This window comes from Amblyomma mixtum, chromosome 3 (assembly GCF_055824585.1).
Source record: "Amblyomma mixtum isolate Tamu chromosome 3, ASM5582458v1, whole genome shotgun sequence".
Classification (NCBI taxonomy): Eukaryota; Metazoa; Arthropoda; class Arachnida; order Ixodida; family Ixodidae; genus Amblyomma; species Amblyomma mixtum.
In genome coordinates, this window is record NC_143014.1 from 297,018,458 (window position 1) to 297,031,836 (window position 13,379).

Here is a 13,379-nt window from a genome sequence, read left to right on the forward strand (position 1 = left end):
CACCAACGTTCCCTTATACCACGAGATATCACCAACTTTGTTTAATTGTTGCGAAGAAAGTGGTGAACTTAATTTTGTCCACTTCCGTCCTACGGAAAAGCGCTCTTATATGGGCCCCGGCAAGAAAGCAGTTTATAAATGGCACATATAACTGGTAAGTATAGCGGCTGAAGCATATTGCTGCGCTGCCTGTCGGGAGATTGCATACAGTCGGATACAGCTCAAGAATTCAGTGGCAAATGCCAGACAAAGCAGACACTCCAGCGAATGGCAGCGGTCGATTGTCATGGTGCCGCGGTTAATCCCACCGCACCTCCAACAGTTGCATTGCAGGGGGCTGGAAGGTGCAAAAGCCTTAACCGCGGATTAACAGGATTCGCCGCGAAGTCATGTCAATTGGTTGATGCCATTGGCTTGAGGGCCTCCTTTGAGGAGCGTTTGCATCTGTACTCTTGAAGCTGTGCAGTAATCATATAAAAAAAAAAAATTATTGTATATTACCAGTGTAGGAGATTAGTTGCGTTATCACTCACAGCTTTCTTTTACGATTCATCTTCCTGCTCAAAATGCAATGAAACCGAATAAAAAATTGATCGCGAAAAGCCAGGTCAGAGGATGTCGAAGGGGAAGAAAAGGAACAACTAAACAGTCCTGCCCAAGCCAATACAAATACTATGTTAAGAATCTTAAAAGAATGAAAACTGGGAACATATGTTAGGATGGGCAATAAAAAAAGGGAACTCTCCTGCTCAAAGAGCATGACGTCAAAGGAACAAGTCAAAATCGCGCACTTTTGCTTCTAAACTGGTTTTGTATGTGTCGATCATTTTCCCGACGCCTTTCTTCTACCGATTAGAGACGCCTTGGTATGACGAGGGTATGAGTAGCACCTGGTGCCCCTCCCGATCTGAAGCCCCATGATTTGCCCGCCACACCACAGACACATGCGCCGATGACGTATGCCGGGAGAAGTCTCTTGGAAGTGGACGTATTCTTTTTGGTTCCTACCTCAGCAGTTATGGAAATGCGCAACACGCAGAGGCGAATTCGGATGCGCGTGAGGAAGGAAGGGACGAGTGTTGGGCATTCTAGGGCACAATTGTTACGTGGTGCGGGGGCAGCCGGTTGCGGGAGGGAGGAGAAGGGGCTCTTGAAGAAGCGTGGCGACGCCTCGTGTTGTCGTGAGTCATACCATGCACTCACTTGTTCTCTATTTCGTTTCCGCGAGTCGCTCCCCGCAGCATGAGGCAGGTCTTGGAATTTCGTCCAGTGTTTGTGTTCTGGGTAAGCTAAGAAGTGGATTGCCGCAGTGTAAAGCCCCAACTCCAAACGACACTTCCTGGGCGTACGCGCTCAGCGTCGGCGCTCTTGGCGTATGCCGGAACCGGTATGAGCATGCGCAATGCAGGAGACGCCAGCGAACCTTGGCGAGGCGCCGATATCTGTCCGTGCTAGATATCGGCGCCAGCGCATGGGCGCTGGCGCACGCGTCGGAAGCGGGGTCAGGTTGACAACAGTCGGAGGACCGCGGGGCTCTCGGGACTTTTTTCTTCATGGCTTCGTGTTCCCCGAACTTTTCTTCGCGGTTTAATTCGTCCTGTCAGCGCCACCCAACCCCTTTTCTTCTCGGCTTGAAATTCTTTCCCTCGACGACACATCCTGGGCGTACGCGCTCAGCGTCGGCGCTTTTCGCGTACTCCAAGGGGCATGCATCTCCATGTCCCTGGTGCTGGCTCGTTCCCCCTCTCGAGTCTAGGGAAAGAATTTCAAGCCTTGAAGAAAAGGGGTTGGAGGGTGCTGAAAGGACCCATTAAACTGCGAAGAAAAGTTCGGGGAACCCGAAAGAGGCTCAAGTCATCGGCGCCTCGCCGAGGTTCGCCAAGAGAGAAGACGCTGGGCTCGTACGCTCAGGAAGGGCCCTTGGAGTTGGCACTTAAAACTTGGACTGAAATTTTGGTCGTGTTCTCAGGGTACCTTTGTGGTAGTTGCAATCTGGATGACCGGTAGCTCCGTGCGCTCCATCAAGAAGTTCTGAACGAAGTTCTTGCGTTGATTCTATTTTTCTGCTTTTCGTTTCACCAGTGCATGTCGTCAGGCACTTCCCACAAAGGATTTCGTTCATTAGGCCTTAATCTCTTTCTTTTTGGTGGAACGAGGAATATTTATCTTATGAAAAAGATGCACACAAATAAAACTAGTACAATGCGTAGCCGAGTGCGCCATTGGAGAGACAGTTAATGGGAAAAAAAACATGAAATACAAACACACAAAAAATTAGGGGGCACCTAAGCAATTCTTATGATGTGTAACTGCGAGAGGACTGCTTTTCGCTGAGTTGTTGCTGGGAACTTGGGAGCTGAACGTTCCTTCGCTGCAGCAACTCGCTTCGCACGTTTCCCTGCGTTGTGTTGGCCGCGTATTTCATTGGCAGCGAACTGCCGCCTTTGGCCACGCTTTCCTGTCTCGCCTGTCGATGTAGACGCGAGCGATTCATAATGGACGGTGAAGGCTCCATAGCACTGCAACCTCATTCACCTAAAGCTTAAGGTCGGCGGCGGCGGGAACTTCCCTTTTGTGTAGTATCTAGCCGCGTTTACATGAATACGACAGTGGCGAATCGTATTTCCTAGCGTATCTCTCGGAGGCGACACGCCATTTTTTACATGTACGACAGCAAGTCAGGCGGTACAGTGGCATCTCGCCCAGTGCCTGCGGGAGAGGGGCCAGCCGCTCCCATCTTGAGCCTGGTCTGCTTTGTTACACGAGTGAGGGCTATTGTATAACGACCCCAGGAATGCGGTGGGGCGCCCCTAAACCTGTTTCCATTCATCACTTAAGTCGTCTTGTCGCACTGATGATGATGACGTCACTCGCGTGCAGAGGCTCTGCCACGCGTGCCTTCTAGTCTAGGTAGTTCTGGCCTGCCACGGCTTTCTGGTTACGTCGGGGTTTTCGTATAACGAGCCGAGTGCCTTGTCGCACAGGCAGGTTTAGTGACACTTTCGCGAAATGCACTTCTCTTGAACGAATGACACTTTAGGTGCGCGCTGTCACACGGCAAATAGGGGTGTCATTTGGAAATTATGGCAGTGGCGAGGGATGTTGCAGCACCTTTGAGAAATTCTTTTCTTTTTCGCGCAAATACCTTCACAAGACAATTTTTTTCGCAAATGTAATTACTTCGAGTCAATTTTCAGATATACTTCCACATCTGAAAAAATGTTAACGACAAAAAGCATCACGATCCGTGACAAGTAATACCCCTGCTACACGGGAGTTTCGAACGTCTTCCAACTGAGTGTCATTCGACTCGACTGCCGCATTGTGCTGCTAGACAATTTTTTTAATAGCATTCTGCTGATATACATTCCAGTCAACGGACAAAAAAAAGACAAAAAAATTCACTGAATGAATAAAAGTTACAAAAATGCATACACAATTGCAGTCGAGTGAGGCTAGAGAGAACAATCGTAATTACCATTCACTCGCCCTTTATAAACACCTTCAGTGCTTATACAATTAAAACGGCTAAAGCAAGCGTGGTCACAAGGAGAAAGGACTTACGGAAAGGGAAGTACGTTGAGAACAAAAAGAAAGCAGTAACAGGCCGAAAAAAACAAGTAGTTTAATTGCGGCTTTCCAGTGACGAAGCCAAAGACAATCATTCGGAGATTTAACATTTTCATGTGTGCTCGCTTTTTTTTTCCTTCTCTTTTAGCAAATATTTTTGTGTAGATGCTAAATGAGTGCTTGAAGACCATAGTACATGACTGAATATTTACCGCATAAGCGCGAAATTTACCCAGGAATGCACCGATGAGGACGACTGCACTCCAGTACTCTTGTTTACATCGCTGTGTACAAACTGCTATAGTGCTCATGATTAAAGAATGCAGCGCGAAAAGACAAGGACAAACGAAGAAGTGGACAGGACTGGCGCTGTGACAGCGCCAGTCCTGTCCACTTCTTCGTTTGTCCTTGTCTTTTCGCGCTGCATTCTTTAACCATGCTCACTGACCAACAAGCCCAGACAGCCACTTTAGTTCATAGTGCTCGTTTGCATGACATAACACTCGAGCTACGAATTAGTTATCTTAATTAATCTCATTTTTGTAACGGTGGTACCCTTGCTTATTTGCAAAGTGCGACAACACTGTAGGAAACGCCGATGCGACTGCGCGCCAAGGAAACACTTGGTAGCCTGGTTGCTGACATCGCGTAGGTCTGGCGCTTATCGGTAATCGTCCTGGCTTTCTCCGATGAGACGAATACCTCATTTTGAATCAGTTTACGCAGAAATATATTCGGTGACCGTTCGCATACATTGAAACGGCGTTATTTGTCATCCACAAGGGACGGCAGCGACTGTTGCTGGCTGCCCAAAACATTGAGCGGCAGTATAAGTCCCACCGGCGCTTCAGTGCGTGCGCGTCCTTTAATGTAAGCGACAGCCGATTTGAGGTCACCTTTAGCAAAACTACACTCGCTCTACATTTGGGTTCGCTGAAACTTGAGAATTCGCTCTCCCCAATCACCGAAATTGCGTACACACACCCTGTGGACTCATTAGGGCTAAGGGGGTCACCGTCGTCTGCAAAGCGAGAGTAGCTGTTGAAGTGTGCGCATTATTTGCGCAAGCTTTCATTAAAAGGCGCGATCAAGAAAATAAGATGGAGATTTTTAATTCTCAGAACAAATTTTTGAATGCCGCAGAACTGCTGTTGAGGCTACACGCTCGCCTTGTCGGACGAAGTGGAGGGAGCCCACCAAACTCACTGCGAGGAAAGTGCGTTCTGCAGCGAGTGTCACTAAAGCTCATCGTGTGACAGTGCTCAAATGACACTTTAAGCAGATGTCACTTGTTGAAAGTGAAGTGAAGTATAGTCCTTTCGCATTAAAAACTGTTCAATCCGTGCTACACCTGGACTACCACATTGCAGTAATGCATGCGTAGTGTGCGGTGTTTTGGTTTGGTTTGGTTTATGGGGTTTAACGTCCCAAAGCGACTAAGGCTATGAGAGACGCCGTAGTGGAGGGCTCCGGGAATTTCGACCACCTGGGGTTCTTTAACGTGCACTGACATCGCACAGTACACGGGCCTCTAGAATTTATCCTCCAAAGAAATTCAACCGCCGCGGCCGGGATCGAACCCGCGTCTTTCGGGTCAGCAGCCGAGCACCATAACCACTGAGCCACCGCGGCGGCCGCGCGGTGTTTTGTAGCAATGTAGAGATATCGAGCGTTGTCACTACACACACCTTTATGAATTTTTATCGTTGCGCTTGCATTTCGTGCTGTCGTCCAGGACGCCTTCCGCGTGAGGGAAACTTCAAGAGAAACCTCATTTAGTGTTCTCACTCTAAGAAAAAAGGGTGTAAGAAGGGTGCATCTTCACGACTTATGCTATCTGAAGGCGCATGGACTAACGATGCACTTTGCAGAGTGCATCGTTACACCCGTGTGGAGGTGGTGGAGGCCGTTAGTCTCTTTCAGAAAACTTACCCCTTTTTTTACTCTTCAAACCAGCTGTGTTCCCTCTGCGCGAAGACATGTACAGCAAAGTATGCAGCCCTCACCGCCTCCCCTCTCGAAGACGGCCCTCTCCCGAAAGCGGGGTGGCGGGGTTATTTTGAGGACAATAGTTAAAAGCTACGCTGGCTCACGCTCCCCCACTGCATTGATCCTTTCATCCGCGCTGGCGAAACTGACCGCGCCTCCTCGCTTCTTCAAGGGACCAGAAGCTATTTCTTCGAAGAACACGTACAGCGATCTTCTGCCCATCTCCGCCTGACATGGTCGGCAATAATGGCGGACGAGGCGGCTTGGAGGATGCACAGAACGTTACTGAAAAAAGGTGCATTGGCCGCGATAGGCCACGACAACCATCACGCCTGCAAACATGCTCTTGGTTGCTAACGGCCAAAATAATCACTAATATTCGGTGCATGTGCTCTCATACTCATGATTGGATATCATTTTAAAAAAGAAGTAAGTCAGCAAAGACAGACGGCATGATCGGTGCTGCTACTCCTTTGACCAATCGCAGCTCTGAACGAAATCAACAGTTTAGCGCTTCAACACACCAGAGGCATGAAAATTATTGCGCTTATAATTTCGGCTTGTGGTTAAGCTTTTATTAAAGTGGTAATAAAAGCTTTAAAAGGAACAGTTTTGCTTCACAGCCAGCGTAAGCGCTATTAGTCAGCGCTGTTCTTCATTTTCTAATAGCGTATACGATAAACACCAGGGGGCTTAATTCCCTCCGTACAATTTCGAATAACGTGCACTGCTTTTCGAATAACCCCTCGTTGTGGCACATGTTCCTGAGCAAATAGCAGACGAATAACAGAAAGGGTTCAGGTTAACATGCATACAAGTTAATAAATCAAAATGGACGAACGAGCGAGATTGTTGACACAGTAATTTTATGTTAGCTGAAGATGCAGTGTAACGCAAATCCTGAATAAATTGCACTCTCATATTTCTGCTCCATTTCAACAACAAAACAGAGCCCTACTCGCTGATAGATGCGTGATCTTCACCACTAATATTGACAACGCTGAAAAACAAAAATGCAAGAAACTAGGGAAGGAATAATTCTGCATCCGAACTGAGTTGTGAACGTGGCCTGAACATTCCATATATATAGGTACTTTTTTGTTTAGAGCACTTTTACCAAGACACGAGCCAGGCCTCAGAGTCGCACTTTTGCTGGTCTACTATGAGATCACCAGCATTTGTACATCTGCTCGTAAATTCCTCAACGCAGCGTAAAAGACATTTCTACGTTTCCTTTCCAACAAATGTACGGATCCTTTCTCTCGGCACAAGATAGCGAAGCCCATAGTAATCAGTTTTCGAGATAGCTGCATTTCCTGATCATGTTTTGGCGCATACAAGTATTTCACATAGAAGCAGTTCAATTTCAGCTTATTTTAAATTTATAAACAGGGAGCGAGGTGACTAACGCGATTTAAGTCTATTCGAACTTCTCTTGCGTATGAAATTGTGCTGCACGCCTACAAGAGCAGAAATTAGCTTAAACTCAGTGTACGTGTACGTAACTTTTAGCTTTTAGGTTGTTCCGCGCAGCTTTAATGCAGTCAAGTAGTACTGATAGTCAGAAATGAAGTTGACTGCCTCCAATTTTTTTTTTCGAACTGTGGCGCTATGGAAGCATCGAATTCCGCAACAAACCGGGTGCCAGAGGAAACAGTAATCAAGGCGCTTATATTGCGGCAGTGCATTGTGAATTCTTATGGAATGGTTCATGCGTCAGGAAATAACTCTTTCTTTTAGAGGCTAATGATAAGCACTAAACAGTATATTGCACTAGATAGACGCAGCCCGAAGACCCAAGCTCGAAAATAAATGAAGCTACGGCGTATAAACTGGCAGGTTTTCCTTCATCATCGTAAGTTGCTTCGGATGACTGAGACTTTTGTCTCGTACGCACAAATAAAACTGAGCTAAAGGACACATTGTATCGCACTGACGAACCAATCTTTAACAAAAGCATAAATTCAGCGGTGGCAACTGCCTATATTGAATAAAATGAAAGCGCGTATAATAGACGGAATCTCCCGAATAACCAGTCGGTTGAAGCGTCTTAACGGGTGCTTGCTGCCATAGCGTTGCCAGTGCTCCATTTCTGCTCTGTTGACCCATTTTGAAAATATTTTGAGAACTTCGCGAACTCTGGAACGATGAGAGGTGAGAACTGCTGCATCAGCAGTGGTCGACTGCCGCTTGAAACCCTCTTCTGCGCCAATTCTTCAAAAGTTCAAATCTCGTGAATCCCCTTTTTTTGCCTGAAACTTCTTTCTACTCGGTGCGGCTTTAATAAATCCATATTTCTATAGCTGTGTCTATTTCGCGTGAACTAAAATATTTTTGAACTAGAGCTGGTTTTTTGCTTTTTTCGAATTCTCCTAACACGTGCGGCCTCATAAGCAAAAAGAAAGCTGAAATGTCATACCAATATTGCAAACTGTATGTATCTGACGTGGAATCAGTAATGCTCTAGAATTTACATCGCTTTTTTAGATAGTTCTATGAATGACTTAGCAGTGCAGGAAGGGCAGTTTATTGATATATATTTCGCAGTGCCTTCCGCGTGCGGCAGTAAATGAGAGCTGACGAGAACGTACGTTCCACTACTCTGAAAACTATTCTGTTGCATACACCGTAGATTTACGGCAGCATCTGCGTAACAGCCGGCTGCACTAAATATTTCAAACGCATACTGCAAGGCGCTCGTTGTACCCGAGAACGAAAGAGCTGTGAACACGCGGAGAGCGCGGAAAAATCAGTACCACATGGACAGAGCGGCGCACGCAAAAAGAAGCGAACACGCCAAAGGCTGTTGCCCCGCACGCGGGCGGCATGACCTTGGAGCACTGGTTCCCTCAGTCAGCGGAGAAAAAGGAAAGAGGGGAATCGCGTTGCCTCGCCGAACAAAAGAAGGCGCAAAGCAATGGCAGTGGCTTGTAGTTTTTTCCTTCTCTTTTTCGGTCACGTGCCTGTCTATTTGGATTGGCTATTTCCTCCCCTAGAGTCGAAGACGAAGCCGCTGCTTACACGTGACGCTCGTCGTAGTTTTTGCAGGGTGTCGTGCGTGCGAGTCAGGGCGCGCGTTCCTCATTTTGAGCTGTGTGGCCCGTGCGCGTTCGTGTTCGCTTGTGCTCAGCGATTACTTCATCGTGCACGCTTCATCGATGTGTGACGCTGCAGTGGGCGACATCTTCGCGAAAGAGTGAACGCCTGGAAGAAACAGCGCACGCCAGGTCGTCGCGGCGCAGCTCATCGTACGGATTCTTCGCGCCAAATTTCAACCCTACAAGTAAGTGATCTATTCGTTTGGTCATTCGAGTTGTTTCCTGCCATCAGATTATGGTGTATTCTGTAAAGATGCTTTATCATGGATTGTGCGCGCGAGCCGCTACTTGTTGCTATTTCTTGTTTTGAGCCTGTCGCGTGCGGCCTATCGTGTACAACACACGATCGCAGCGGCGCAATATGCAGGCGTCTTTCTCATGCTTTCTTTCGCTGCAGGCTCTGATCCTTCGTCTGCTGTGCGAAAGAACATTGCCGGTCGTCTCTTCAACGCAAAGTATTCGTCCCTGCTCACGACCATTCAGTAAGGTAAGTCCAAACCGCAGTCTCCGTTCAAAAAGGGGCGAGTAAATTAGTGTGCGCGCTTCTGTGGTACGTACTGCGCGCAGTGCTCACATCTACCGCAGCACTGTATGTGATTCTTATTGGACAGTAATCCCTTTATAATTTTAGCGCTACAAGGCAACTCCTTCTGCCAAGCCGCTTTTTTTTTTTTTGCGAATGGACGGCGTGAGTTTTTTTTTCTCTTTACCACGGAATAGCTAGCAAACGATAAAACAGTAAACGTGAAATTTATTTATTCATAGGCAAGAAATTAGCAGCTCATTTGTGCTCTGCGCTTCCTGGCATGCGGCCGTTTTCGCTCACACCTTGCAATATTTTTGCTAACTCAGAATGTGACTTATCATGACAGCAGTTTTACTGCATTCGAATGGCAAGATGCGAGTGCTAATGGTGTTAAGTTGATATGTAGCTGGCTCTTCACTCAGGCTGCGAACTAATAGAGAAAAGTAGACTTGTTTAGTTCTTTTTACTAGTGAAAAGGTCGGGGCTAGTTGGTGGCCAAACATTAGCTCACAAAAGCGTACAGTCTATGTCACCTCTTTTCGTGCTCTTGTATTCTCTTGTGAAAGAGAGACGTTAAGTTTGATGTCGCTGTAAGAGCTTGAATAGAAGAATACGCTAGTCTCTAAGCTTTTCTGTTTAGACCAATAAGGATTTTGGTTGCACTGCTGTAATCTGTCGACGAAAAAAAAATTCTGTAATGAATACTGTCAATCTCGTAAGCAGTAACAGTATAGTTCTTTCTTTTTTCTGCAGTGGCTGTTAGAAAATATGTTAATTATGTTAGGCACTTAGTGACAATTAACTGGTAATAGGCCATTGTGCTGTAGAAGTTTGTCTAGGCTTATTGTGCCAGTGCATTGCATCAATTATGCCTCTTATAACTATGTGGCAAGTGCTGTAATGGATAAAATTTAGAATAAAAAGTTGTTTCTCATTTTCAAACCATTCCTGTCGTTTTTTGAGCATGTGTGCTGCCATTACATGGTTTAATGAACATATAAGTTATCACTAACCATTACACTAATACTATAAATGACGCTTCTATTGCAGTGCACCTGGGAGAAGGAGGGATGCAAAGGTGCACAGCCATTGTCACTCCTAGCACCGAAGTTCAGCCTGGATTCTTCAAAACCGTACAAGTGGCCGGGAATAGATGTGTGTGGTATGTATGTTTTTATGTAATTGGGACATTGTTGCAAGTTCATCATCTCTTGATGTCCATCCGTGAACATAGTGTTCTATGTTGCACAGCTACAGCCATTCTATTAGAGATTTTAGAGCTTTTCAGTGTTTTCAAGGACTTAGTTCTGAAAGAATTTTTAAATAATGGTTTGAATAATCGTGATCACTTTTTATGGCATGAAGTATAAGTGTAGTTTTTTTTCTGCAAAAGTAGGCTGGACTTAAGCAAAAATTTCATATTGAATTAGTTTCAGAGGTGCTGCCTACAATTCATGTTGCTGGCGTCAGAAAAAAATGACACACAGTTATGGTAATGCTTGGCAGGGTGGCATGCTACCAAGCTTATAGGACTAGCACCGTTTATGCATGTGAAGCTTAATGTGATAAGCAGCTACGTGAGGCTGTTAATCTTCTTTGCACTGTTCACACTTCTTTTTGAGTAGGAAGGTGCTGTTCGCTGATGTGAATAATTTCCAATAACTAACATAAACCCATATTAGTTTTATTTCACATCGGAGTGAACTTAAAATTTAATTAAGCTCACGTGTCCTGCATGTGACAGCAGATATGGAAGGCAACTGTTTTAATAGCCATTCTTGCATGCTGTCAGTCAGTGTTTACAATTTCATTATGCTGAGCATCTGAAAAGATGTGTAAAGGTTACATTCTATTGTGCCGGCAAAATGTAATTCATGGGAATTACTGCTGCTGCATATGCTGCAAGCATTGGATGAAGCAGCACTGTCTAAATAAAAAGACGAGATTTGTAATTTCCTCAAGCAAAAATAGTGCTTTAGAAGGACTGTTCTATGCTGCTTGTGTAGTTAATGTAGTCTGTCAGTGAAGGCCAGTCCATAACAAAAGCTTTGCATAGGCATAATGTAGAGGTGTAGTATGAAACAGGCTGTGAGCGTGAATAAAAGGTACCTTTATTATAATGTGGTCCAAATAATTTTTTGGTATGACGCTATCTCATGAGTGGAGACAACTCTTTAGATGTGTAAGTTGCCCTTGCTATTATTTCACGTTTAGCTCAAAGCTCTTCCTTGTTTTACAGGAGCAGTACACTAAAATTTATAGTGCATAGCCTTTGTGTATAGGCCTTTCACCAGGTATTTAAACTGTATCGAAAGGCTGTGACAATGGAATGCACCCAGAAATGCCATCACAGGCACAAGCTTCCTGCTGTTTGCTAATTGGAAATGAATTCACAGGTAATATATGCAGGGAAAATTACTGTTGGAGGTATCGCTCATTGATGCTCAGATAATCACCTACACTTCCCTTTTAGGAAGAAAATTCACTGTATGGGCAACAAACATAAAATGGCATCAGAGACTAGAGACATATTGTTAGCAAGGGCTGCATGAAACCTTAACAACTCTAGATATGGAGAACTAAACACACGAGAATGGAGAGAAGGGTTTGTTAAATGGCATTTCATTTTATCACCTTTTAGTAGTTTCCATTTCATGCACATGTTTTTCTGTTTCTTGATATGACCCTCTTCTTAGTCTGGCATCCAGGATGCCTACAGCCTGACCGTGCAGCTGGGCACAATATTCTGGATTTTTCCTGAGAAGCCAGCGTGCTTGTGATAATGTCAGCATATGTGAGGGATTAAGTAGCTGCCATTTAGGACATGTTTTGTTTTTCCTTCATATCGTTTCTGATTTTGGTTCTCATTAATAAACAGAAGCCTGCACTTGTGGAATTGTTTTCATGCATCTCCCTTTATCCCTGCCTTTTGTGTGGTTTACACTTTTAGACCTGAATTAACTAAGTCCATGGTCACGTCGTCTGTGCTTTGTGGTTGCAAAATTCATTATATGTTTTCTTCTCTGTGCAGGTCAAATACATGGTACATACTGCCTCCACCTGTACGAAGAAGACTGCCAGGGTCATTGCTGTAATATGGTGTAGCATGTGACAAAATAAATATGATGGTATGTTTCTTTCTCCGATTCGTTTATGAATTCTTTGTGTACATTCTGCAGTAGTACCTGCACCTGAACACACAATTACACAGACCATCTCACATGAGATTCGTCGCAACATTCGGACACTGCCTGCGCTTCCAGAAAGACTCGGGCTTCTACCATGTGGGTCAACTTTAGACCTGCATTCAGTGGGCAGGTTTACGCTACAGAAGGGTAATAATGCTCTCGTGTGGACAGTATAAATACACCACCGAGTAGTGCATAGATACCCTTTGCTGTAGGGCATTACTTTGTACCACTAGAAGGGTAACTTTATCCATCATGTAAGGGTATAAGCTTGCACCACAGGGGTGCAAACTTTGCTCTGTTTATGACGGTATAAGTTTAGTCTGACAAAGTAACTTTGCACTTCTATACATAGCATAAATTTACCTGCTAAAGGTGCAAACTTGCACCTTGCATGCTAGGATATGTTTATGCTTTCCTCAGGCTAACATTTACCCCTTTTAGAAAGGCGTAATGTTATACCTAACTGGTTTAAAGTTACTCTTCTTATGTCAGTGCAAGTTTAGGCTATTAGAGTGTAACATTACTCTACGTGCGAGAGCATAAATACTTAGTCTCCAAGAAACAGCGTAACCTTACCCCCAAAAAGGTGTCAGCTCAGCGACAAGTGTTTTACCCCCCAAAAAGACTAAGATCACACCTTTTTTTCTTGGAGTGTGGCTTCTTTGGCCAAGTGTCCAAGGGCTTGGCTAAACTACATGCTGGAAACGCTACTGCATGAAATGAACGTCGCTTCTCAGCTCTCGGTCGCTGTTTGCGAAGGTGATCTCGGCGCCTCTTCACCGCGACAGACGCCCCGGCCTGCTGTCGCTTTGTCGTGGCGCTTGCCGAGCCAGGCGAAAGTGCGTCTCGTCGGGCTACTCCTTCCTCCTCTGTTCCCATGCATGTCGCCAACTCCGCTTTACTGTAGAGCCTAGGCCATTCATTTAGTGTTTATGTCTCTTGGCTCCGTTTCTAGTCTTTTCGTGCTCCTTTTCTGCCACGAAGGAGTCGCTTCCCGCCACTCAG

At 45.4% G+C, this 13,379-nt stretch overlaps 1 long non-coding RNA gene across 1 annotated transcript; it reads left to right on the forward strand.

Moving 5' to 3' along the window:
* Positions 1 to 8,673: 8,673 nt before the first annotated feature.
* On the forward strand, positions 8,674 to 12,327 carry LOC149355315 (uncharacterized). The gene is made up of 4 exons (XR_016289708.1): positions 8,674 to 8,842; positions 9,055 to 9,144; positions 10,234 to 10,345; positions 12,215 to 12,327. It is a non-coding gene; the product is annotated as an uncharacterized LOC149355315 (long non-coding RNA).
* The last annotated feature ends 1,052 nt before the right edge of the window (positions 12,328 to 13,379 follow it).